This window comes from Nannospalax galili, unplaced genomic scaffold (genome assembly GCF_000622305.1).
Source record: "Nannospalax galili isolate Female #2095 unplaced genomic scaffold, S.galili_v1.0 scaffold745, whole genome shotgun sequence".
NCBI lineage: Eukaryota > Metazoa > Chordata > Mammalia > Rodentia > Spalacidae > Nannospalax > Nannospalax galili.
In genome coordinates, this window is record NW_008353359.1 from 167,733 (window position 1) to 178,301 (window position 10,569).

Consider the following 10,569-nt stretch of genomic DNA (forward strand, 5'->3'; position numbering starts at 1 on the left):
ATTGAGGCTCCCTCAACCCAGGCATGTCAAGTTGACACTAAAGCTATCCAGCACATGGGCCTTTTGGCTACTGTAACATTCCCACCTCTGAAGAGTTAACCCTAAAATCTTTCAAAGTTTAGATAAAAGCTCCCAAATATTTTCAAAACTTTTGGCCTTTGGAATGCAGTATGTTGCTAAGAGGCCCAAGGACACTGTGAGTTTCAGCCAAGAAACTGGCTACTTTTCCCTGGGGTCCTTTTACCCTCACTGTCTAGTCAATTCCTAACTCATTCTTATCATACCATCCTCTGAAGAGGTGACCCAAATTGCCAATAGGGAATTGGGATGCAGACCTCTCTGACGTCTTCCAAGCTGAACAGGTATGCAGGTGAGGCAATTGGAGTACCCCTTCAGTGGGTCTAAAAGACTCCAAAATTGCATAACTTATCTCTAGAAGAAAAAGAAAGTCCTTAAATCATGGCTAGGAGATGTGAAAGAGAAGTAAAGGCAAGAGTAATTACCATTATAAGTTTGAGACAGGGAGCTACAAAAATATCAGAACAGGGCAATTTTCAAATGTTCATAGGAGAGTCCACTGGAATTTCTTGACAAGAGCTTCCAAAAGCATCCCTCTATTGGGTTCCTCCTCATTTTTCTTTTCTCTTCCAAGGATGGACTCTACAGTGATGGATTCAGGATTTGCTTTCAGGTATTTTGATAGCTGTTGGAGTGGTTAGAATCAGTGTCAGAGCCCTCTCAAAGGTTTCTAGATGGGGGAGAAAACAAATTTATCCATCATTTTAGAACAATAACTGGTTGTCTCCCTCAGCTACAGGTGGGCACTACAGTATTGCAGACCAAGATTTTAACTCTTACATCTGAGCAACACTTTCTGGTTAGAAGCAAAATCATCAATGAGAAATAATTGTCTAAATAACTTTCTATATAAACTTAACCCTAATATCTGGGAAGTGTAATACCTTGAAATCTTAAAGAAACATACTGATGACTTTACTTTGGTTATACTTTCCTTTTGGGTGTTTAGGACCATACAGTTGGCCCAAATAAATCTATTTTTACACATAAGGTCATTTGAGGATCTGTTCCTCAGGGGTCACATGGGCTTGGGAGGAGCCCCTGGCTCCTTTCTTTTACCAGTTCCATCTATATGAAGATAAGTCAAAGGTCCTGCTCGACTATGTCTGGCTTCACTTGGAAGCATGAAAGAGATGTTTCCTCTGAGTTGACCTCCTCTTTGTAGACTGGACATTGATTCAAGTCCATTTAATGGGGTCTCCATGGCCTCCCTGAACAAGAGAACAGGTGACTCACCACAGTTACGGGACATTTTGAGAGATGTTCCATAGTCCCCTGGAACTTGGTTGACCTTGGAGGACAATGGGCACAAACTGTCCTTTAAGTACTTCTTACCACATTAGTATAAGCCTCACACTATGGCTGTTCAACATCCAAGAAGGTTAGTTCCACCAGTCTGGTACTTTTAATTATCATGTGCTCTGTAGATAAGGCTTCGGTAAAAAAACAAATATTCTCAGATAAACCTTGACTAGATATATGTTTTGTTCCTGAAAATAGTTGAATAACTATGCCAATAGACATTTTAAAATTTTGCTTATATTATTTTTGTCTCATCCTTTATATATCATAACAAAGCTTTCATGTAGATATACAAATTTTCTCTTTGAAACTAGGCAAGTTGTAGCCCTGTATTCTTTTCTTCTTTTTTTTCAAATTAATTTATTTTTGTCTATGAAAATTTTCTCTAATTGAATGTATGTGTCCCATGTGTGTGCCTGGCTCAAGAGAAGGCCAGAAGAGTGTGTCAGATCCTTTGTAACATGCCTTGGATTTACAGATGATTGTGAGCTGCCATATAAGTGCTAAGTACCCAAATTGTGTTTTCTGCAAGAGCAGCCAGTGCTCTTAACCTCTGAGCCATATCTGCAGCCCCAGAACTTTGCATTCTTGCAACTTATAACAGATTTGGGGTTAATAAATGAGGGTTAATTTTTTTGTTAGTAAAATTGCCTGGTTATCCACAGCAGTTTTATTGCTTTGTACAGGTTGCACAACCTTTCTAATTTTTATTTATCCATGGAATGTGTTGTGAGGACAGAATAATGTGGTGACAATACAGTTCATGCCCATCAGAGTCCAGTACACAGTGTGTGGGGGCTGTTTCTAGTATCCTACTTGGGCCATCTACCAAGTATAGTTGCTCTTTCAAGGAAATACTTTTTGGTGATCTGATCTCTGCAGACTGCCAGAGAGTGCCGAGTTCTGGCCTTCCTCTGGACTCCCTCTGGCAGAAGACTGAGAAGCAGGGAACTGCCTCAGAGCACCTGGATCCTGCCTCCACGTGGTGATTAGCTTCCCCTAATTTCGCCATATCCATCCCCCTACCTGGGATTTGGTGAGGCCCCTCTCAAGGCCCCATGGCAGATCTGGCTTTGGTAGGTTAAGGCTGAGATCCTAGCAGACAGCTTGAGAGGGTGAGTTCCAACCTCCATCAGTGTAGCAGCTCTGGACCTCAGCAAACTGCCAGAGTGTGCTGAGTTCTGGCATCCCTCTGGCTTCCCTCTGGGAGTGGGCCTGAGAATGCAGGGGAGTGCCTGAGAGCACCTGGATCCTGCCACCACATGGTGAAGGAAGCCTGAGTACACCTGACTGGAACTTGAATTAGGCTTCTGTGGGTACTCCTGAATAGCTGATCTGAAGCCATTAGTTCCCTCCAAATTAAACCTGAGAGAACCTGAACCCTGTACCAACCGGCTTTACCTATCCAATAAAGAAAGGATCTAGTCACCCTGATAATACAAATGGACGCATATTTCAACTTAATTTTCATGTCAGAATCATAAACAACAAAAGAAATTCACATGCCAAAATCACAGCAAAAGAATAATAAAATGGAAAGCCAAACACTAGGTCCCACCAAACTCCACCAGTCCTGTAGAAGATTTCTACAAGGCAAACCCCCTAGAAATAACCTAGGACACTGAATTTAAAAGACCAATCACAAACATGATCAAGTAATTCAACGAATTTAAAGAACATGCAAACAAACAGATCAAAGAACTGAAAGAAGATAGGGATAAACTTCTGAATGAATTCACAAAAGAGTTAGAAACACTGAAGAAAACTCAGGCAGAAATGAAGAAGGAAGTGCAAAACTCAGTAAGCCAACTTGAAACTACAGGGGAAAGCCTCACTGCTAGAATGAATGAAATGGAAAACAGAATATAAACACTGGAGGATAAAGTTGAAGAACTGGACCATTCAAACAAAGACTATGTAAAATTTAAAAAAACAATGAGGAATGGAATATGCAAGAGATGTGGGACACCATGAAAAATCCAAATCTATGGATCATAGAAATAGAAGAAGGAGATGAATTTCAGGTTAATAGTATTGACCAGATCTTAAACAGGATCGTAGAAGATAATTTCCCGAAATTAAGGAAAGACATCCTTATTCAAGAACAGGAAGTACATAGAACACCAAATAGACAGGATCAGAAAAGAAACTCTTCATGACATATCATACTAAAAACACTAAATGTACAGAACAAAGAATACTGAAAGCAGCAAAAGAAAAAGAAATCACATACAAAGGAAAGCCTATAAAAATTGTTAACTATGAAAGCCAGAAGAGCCTTGACCAAGGAATTTCCAGTTCTACATGACACTAGATGCCAGCCCAGAATACTTTACCTACCAAAAATGTCTATTATAGTTGAGGGGGAAAGAAAAATCTTCCATGACACGAATACCCTGAAATAATACATGTCCACATAACCAGTCCTTCAAAGAATACTTGAAGCAATACAGAGAGCAGAGAGAGAAACAACTATACTCCAGGGGCAACGAAAGAAGATAAATACAGATATAATAAAAGAAACACAAAATTAGACAGAGAACACAAACAGCAATCAAAATGATGGCAAACAATACACATCTTTCAATAATAGCCTTAAATATCAATGTATTGAACTCCCCAGTCAAAAGACACTGGCTAAGTGAATGGGTTAAGAAACAAAATACATCTCTTTGTTGTATGAAAAAGCCCATCTCACCTGCAAGGACAGGCACTATCTTAAGGTAAAAGAATGGAAAAGAATATTCCAAGAAAATGGCACTAAGAAACAAGCAGGGGTTGCAATTTTAATATTTGAAAAAATAAACTTCAAAGTAAAACTAATCAGAAGAGATAGGAGGATCACTTCATTCTTATTACAGGAACAATTAACCAAGAAGATATTATAATCTTTAACATAAATGCACCAAACTCTGGTGCAACCAAATTCATAAAAACAACACTATGGGACTTTCAGACACAGATCAACCCCAACTCAGTAATAGTAGGGGACATCAGTACCCCCACTGACTCCATTAGACAGGTCAACTGGACAGAGAGAAACAGAGAGAGGTCTGAATTAAATGATACCATACATCAAATGGACCTAACAGATGTTTTATGAATATTCCACCCAAGCACCAAAGAATGCATTTTCAACTAAGAACCCCATGGAACTTTTTCAAAAATTGACCACATACTGAGCCACAAAACAAACCCCAACAAATACAAAAAATTGAAATAATTCCATGCATTCTATTGGACCACAATGCAATAAAGCTCAAAATCAGCACTGGACAAAGCCCTAGGCACTATATAAATTCATGGCAATTGTACAACACACTCCTAAACAGTAAGTGGGTTAAAGGAGAAATTAAGAAAGAAATGGGGGTTGGAGAATTGTCTCAGTGGTTAAGAACACTGACTGTTCTTGAAGAGGGCCCAGGTTTGATTCTCACCACCCACATTGTGACTATGAACCATCCTTAACTCCAGTTCCAGGGGAATCCAAAGCCCTCTTTTGGCTTCCGGATAATTGCACAACACGAGTGCACTCACATACATGCAGGCAATATACTCATACACTGGGGGTTGGAGAATTGTCTCAGTGGTTAAGAACACTGACTGTTCTTGAAGAGGGCCCAGGTTTGATTCTCACCACCCACATTGTGACTATGAACCATCCTTAACTCCAGTTCCAGGGGAATCCAAAGCCCTCTTTTGGCTTCCGGATAATTGCACAACACGAGTGCACTCACATACATGCAGGCAATATACTCATACACATAAATAAATATATACAAAAAGAAAGAAATAAAAAAATTCCTGGAATACAATGAAAAAGACAATACAACACAATATACCTTCTGGGACATGTTAAAGCAGTCCTAAGAGAGAAGTTTATAGCTCTAAGTGCCTATATTAAAAAATTAGAAAGAGCCCAAATAAATGAACTAACACTGCAACTCAAGACAAATGAAACCCAAACCCAACAGAAGAGAAGAGATAACAAAGTCAGAGCAGAAATTAATGAAATAGAAACAAAACAATACAAACAATCAATGAATCTAAGAGCTGGTTCTTTGAAAAGCTAAACAAGATAGACAGATGATTAGCCCATTTAACCGAAAGAAAGAGCAAATCCAAATCAACAAAATCAGAGATGAAAGGGGAAACAGCACAACAGATACCCAAAAGATCCAGAATATTATAAGGGAATATTTTAAAAACCTATGCACTAATAAATTTGAAAATCTAAAAGAAATGATTTGATATCTAAAATCTTGGGAACCACCAAAGTTTTTAACCAAGAAGAGATAAATAGTTTAAACAGACTCATAATGTATAAGGAAATTGAAACAGTAATACAAAGCCTACCAACTAAAAAGAGCCCATGCCCAGATGTATTTACAGCAGAATTCTACCAGACATTTAAAGAAGACCTCCAATGAATACGACTCAAATTATTCAAAACAATAGAAACAGACAGAGAACTCCAAAATTCTTTCTATGAAGCTAGCATCACTCTAATACCCAAACTGGGTAAAGACACAACCAAAACAGGAAGCTATAGACCCATATCCTTAATGAACATAGATGCAAAAATTCTCAACAAAATACTTACAAACTACAAAAAAAAAAAAAACCACACACACACATGAAAAAGATCATTCATCATGATCAAGTAGGCTTTATTCCAGAGATACAGGGATGATTCAATATAGGCAAGTCAGTAAACATCATTAATCATATAAATGGATTCAAAGACAAAAATCACATCTCAATTCATGAAGAAAAGGCTTTTGACAAACTCCAAGATGCATTTATGTTCAAAGTCCTAGAGGGAACTCGACATGGGGGAACATAACTCAACATAATTAAAGCTGTATACAACAAACCCACAGCCAAGATCATTCTAATTGGAGAAAAACTGGAAGCATTCTGATCAAAATCAGGAACCAGACAAGGATGTCCACTATCTCCACTCCATTTCAACATAGTGCTTGAAACTCTTGCTAGAGCAATAAGGCAGGAGAAGGAAATTAAAGGATTACTAATTGGAAAAGAAGAGGTCAAACTATCCCTTTTTGCAGATGATATGATAATATACCTAAGAGATACCAAAAGTACCACCAGAAAACTTGTAGAACAGATCAACACTTTCAGTATAGTGACAGGTAATAAAATCAATCTACAAAAACCAGTAGCCTTTCTATAAGCCAATAACAAGCAATTGGAGGAAGAATACAGGGAAATGTTCCTATTCACAATTGCTGCAAAAAAATAAAATATCTTGAAATAAATCTGACTAAAGACACCAAAGATCTGCACAATGAAAACTTTAAATCATTAAAGAAAGAAATTGAGGAAGATACTAGGAGATGGAAGGACCTCCCATGCTCATGGATTGGAAGAATTAATATTGTGAAAATGATCATCCTAACAAAAGAAATATATAGATTCAATGCAATTCAAATCAAAATCCCCACGACATACTTCACAGAATTTGTAAACAATTCCTTAAATTCATATGGAAGCATAAACGAGCCCACATAGCCAAAGAACCCTGAGCACAAAGAGCAACACTAGGTGTTTATATAAAATCTCAAAGTATACTAGACAGCCATAGTCATAAAAAGAGCATGGCACTGACACAAAAATAGACACCTAGATCAATGGAGCACCATTGAAGATCCAAACCCGAGTACATGCAATTTCAGCCACCTGATATTTGACAAAGGTGTCAAGAACACACAATGGAGGAAAGACAGCATCTTCAACAAACGGTGCTGGCAAAACTGGATCTCCACCTGTAGAAGAATGAAACTAGATCTTTATCTTTCACTTTACACAAAATCAACTCCGAATGGATCAAAGACCTCAATGTGAAACTGGAAACCCTGAAACTATTAGAAGAAAATATTAGCAGTAACTTACAAGATATAGATGTAGGAAACGATTTTCTAAATCGGACATAAGTTGCTCAGGAATTAAGGTCAGCAATCAACAAGGAATAGGAATTTAATCAGCTCATTAAGTCAATAAGCTTATGTACAACAGAAGAAGCAATCAAAGAAGTGAAGAGAAAGCCCACAGAACGGGAAATAATCTTCACCAGTGACATATCTGACAGAGGTTTAACTTCCAGAATATAAAGAACTGAAAAAACAAAAATTGAGAAACCAAACAACCCAGTTAAAAGGTGGGCTAAGGATCTAAACAGAGAGTTCTCAAAGGAAGAAATAAAAATAGCTGAGAAACATCTCAAAAAGTATTGAACATCTTTAGTAATTAGGGAAATGCAAATTAAAACCACCCTAAGGTATCACCTTACCCCAATCGGACTGGCTAGGACCAAGAGAACAAATGATACCAAATGCTGATGTGGATGTGGAGAAAGGAGAACGCTCATTCACTGCTGGTGGGGCTGCAAATTCATGGAACCTCTATAGAAAACAGTGTGGAGAAGCCATAAAAAACTACAAATGAACCTACCATATGACCCAGTTATACCACTCCTTGGCATATACCCAAAGGACTCATCCTATTGTAGAGACGCTTGTACAACCATGTTTGTTACTGCTCTTTTCACAATAGCTAAGAGATGGAAGCAACCTAAGTGCCCCTCAACAGATGAATGGTTAACAAAAATGTGGTATATTTATGCAATAGAGTTCTATTCAGCAGTAAAGAAAGATGAAATAATGAAATTTGCAGGTTCACGGATGGATCTAGAAACTGTTATACTAAGTGAAGTAACATATGTGGATCCTGGCACCAAATCCTGATAAGTGAGTATGTATCCAGACATAACTACAGGAACAAGGATAATGGAAAGGAACCAGGAGGTAAAGGAAAAGAAGAATCTGAAAGAGAAGAATAGGAAACAGGTGTTCATAAGGGAGATGTGGATAAAAATGGGGTTAAAGGGAGGGGGGAGGGAAGGTTATACAAGGAACCTAGGGGATAAATGGAAAGAAGGAGCTCTAGAGAGGTGGGACCATAGGAGAAGGGTATTAGTAAGGGAGAAAGGGGAAAAATGGGGCACCTTAAGTGGGAAAACCATGGTGGAGGGTTAGACAATGCAAGAGATAAACAATGCCTAGCTAGTTTTTAAAAACCCAGAGGGAACCAAATTAGTCCAAAAATCTACCAACAAATTATACTTACAATGACATCAAAGAATATATCTCTCTAGGCAAGGTTTATCTGAGAATGTTTGATCTTTGCCCAAGCTTCATCTACATGACACAAAGTAATTAAAAGTACCAGACTGGTGGAACTAACCTTCTTGGATGTTTAACAGACATACTTTGAGGCCTATAATAATTTTGTCAGAGGGACATAAAGGAAAGTTTTTGCTCCTTGCCCTCCTAGGTCGACTAAGTTCCAGGGGACAATGAGCATCTCTCAAAATGTCCTGTAACTGTGGTGAGTCACCTGTCCTCTTGAACAAGGAGGCCTTGGAGACCTCACCAGATGGATTTGAATCAGTGTCCATTCTACAAAGAGGAGGGTCAACACAGAGGAAACATTTCCTCCATGCTTCTAAGCAAAGAAAGCCAGCCATGGTCAAGCAGGACTTTTGACTTATCTTCATGTAGATGGAACTGGTAAAAGAAAGGAGCTAGGGGCTCTTCCCAAGCCCATGTGATCCCTGAGGAGCAGATCCTCAAACAACCTTAAGAGTGAAAATAGGGGCTGGAGAGATGGATCAGCAGTTAAGAACACTGAGTGTTCTTGCAGAAGCCCCGGGTTCAAATCCAAGCACCCACATGACAGCTAACAACTGTCTGTAACTCCAGTTCCAGGGGATCCAACAGCCTCTTCTGTCATCTGTGGACATTGCACAACATGGGTGTACTTACCGACAAGCAAGCATAAAACTCATACACATAAAATAAATATAAATTTGTTTATGTGGGCCAATTGTAGGGTCTTAAACACCCAAAAGGAAAGTAAAACCAAATATTAAAAGGGTCAATATAATTTTTTAAGAGTCCATACGTACAGCTAAAGGCTACATAACAAGAAACAATGCCAGACAGGAGATACCTTCCTTCGAGTAATTGGCCAGGGTGTCCCAAAAGACTCCCAGTCAGTAACCCACCATAGAACTGGGCAAATGAACAGCAGACCCCAATCTTTTCTAAAGGAATATTGACAACTGATTTCTGCTAGATGAGGAACAGCTGATTTTCCTAAAACAAGGATCTCTAGATAGGCTGACTAGATTCAGTGGATGGACCAGCACTGTGTAAGGGCTGGGGGCACCGACAACACAACAGACAGTAACAGGAATGACAGAGTGTATGGGCTCTGGTGGGGGGGGCTATGGGAGGGTGCCATTTGGGAAGTGAGTATATAGATGCATAAGATTGTGTGGGATGTGCTGTATGTTATACACACAAAGAAAATCAACAAATTTTAAAAAATGACATATTTGTGGAGGAAGCATAAAAATTTACTTCATCTTAATTAGAAGTAGAGGTGATAAACAATACCATTGAAATCTACCTGATGACTTTTTATCCATACTCAGATGCCAAGGAGCCGAGTGTAAGTGACTGTGACTAGTAATAATCAGATACATAGAGATTAGAGATGCATGTGCAAACATCTAAGTATTAGTAGCATTAAAAATTAGTCTCTCTGTAGGAAACACCATAGTTAAAAATTAAATGGAGATGTTTTTTTAACAGTTAAAAATGCATTCAATTTTATGTCTTACAGGGTCTATACTGAGTTCAATGTGGTATAACTGTATTAATTCAACTGTGAACCTAGAAATGACAGCCACTTTTGAAAGAGATGTGTCTTTGCTCCAGAAATTGTTTTTGAATATGTTAAAGCTGTAAAGAAATGCTTCTAATCATGTGGTTATTAAATAAAAAATTTTTAAAAAGACCTAAAAAAAGTTCTATTTTTACATTTACTTTTTTGTGGGGGCAAGTGTGCGTGTGTGTGTGTGTGTGTGTGTGTGTGTGTGCGCGCTTTTGGAAGTATATACTATGGTGAAATTGTGAAAGTCAGTGGACAACTTGAAGGTTCTCTCTTCCACCATGTGCATTCTGAGAACTAACTCCGATATCAGGCTCAGAAGCAAATACCTTCACCAATGCAGTCATCTCTGTAGCTTTATTATTTTCTAATAATGTAGTTGTGGGTCTACTTAAATTTTTTCTCTACTTCCCACCTTTTCTATTATTA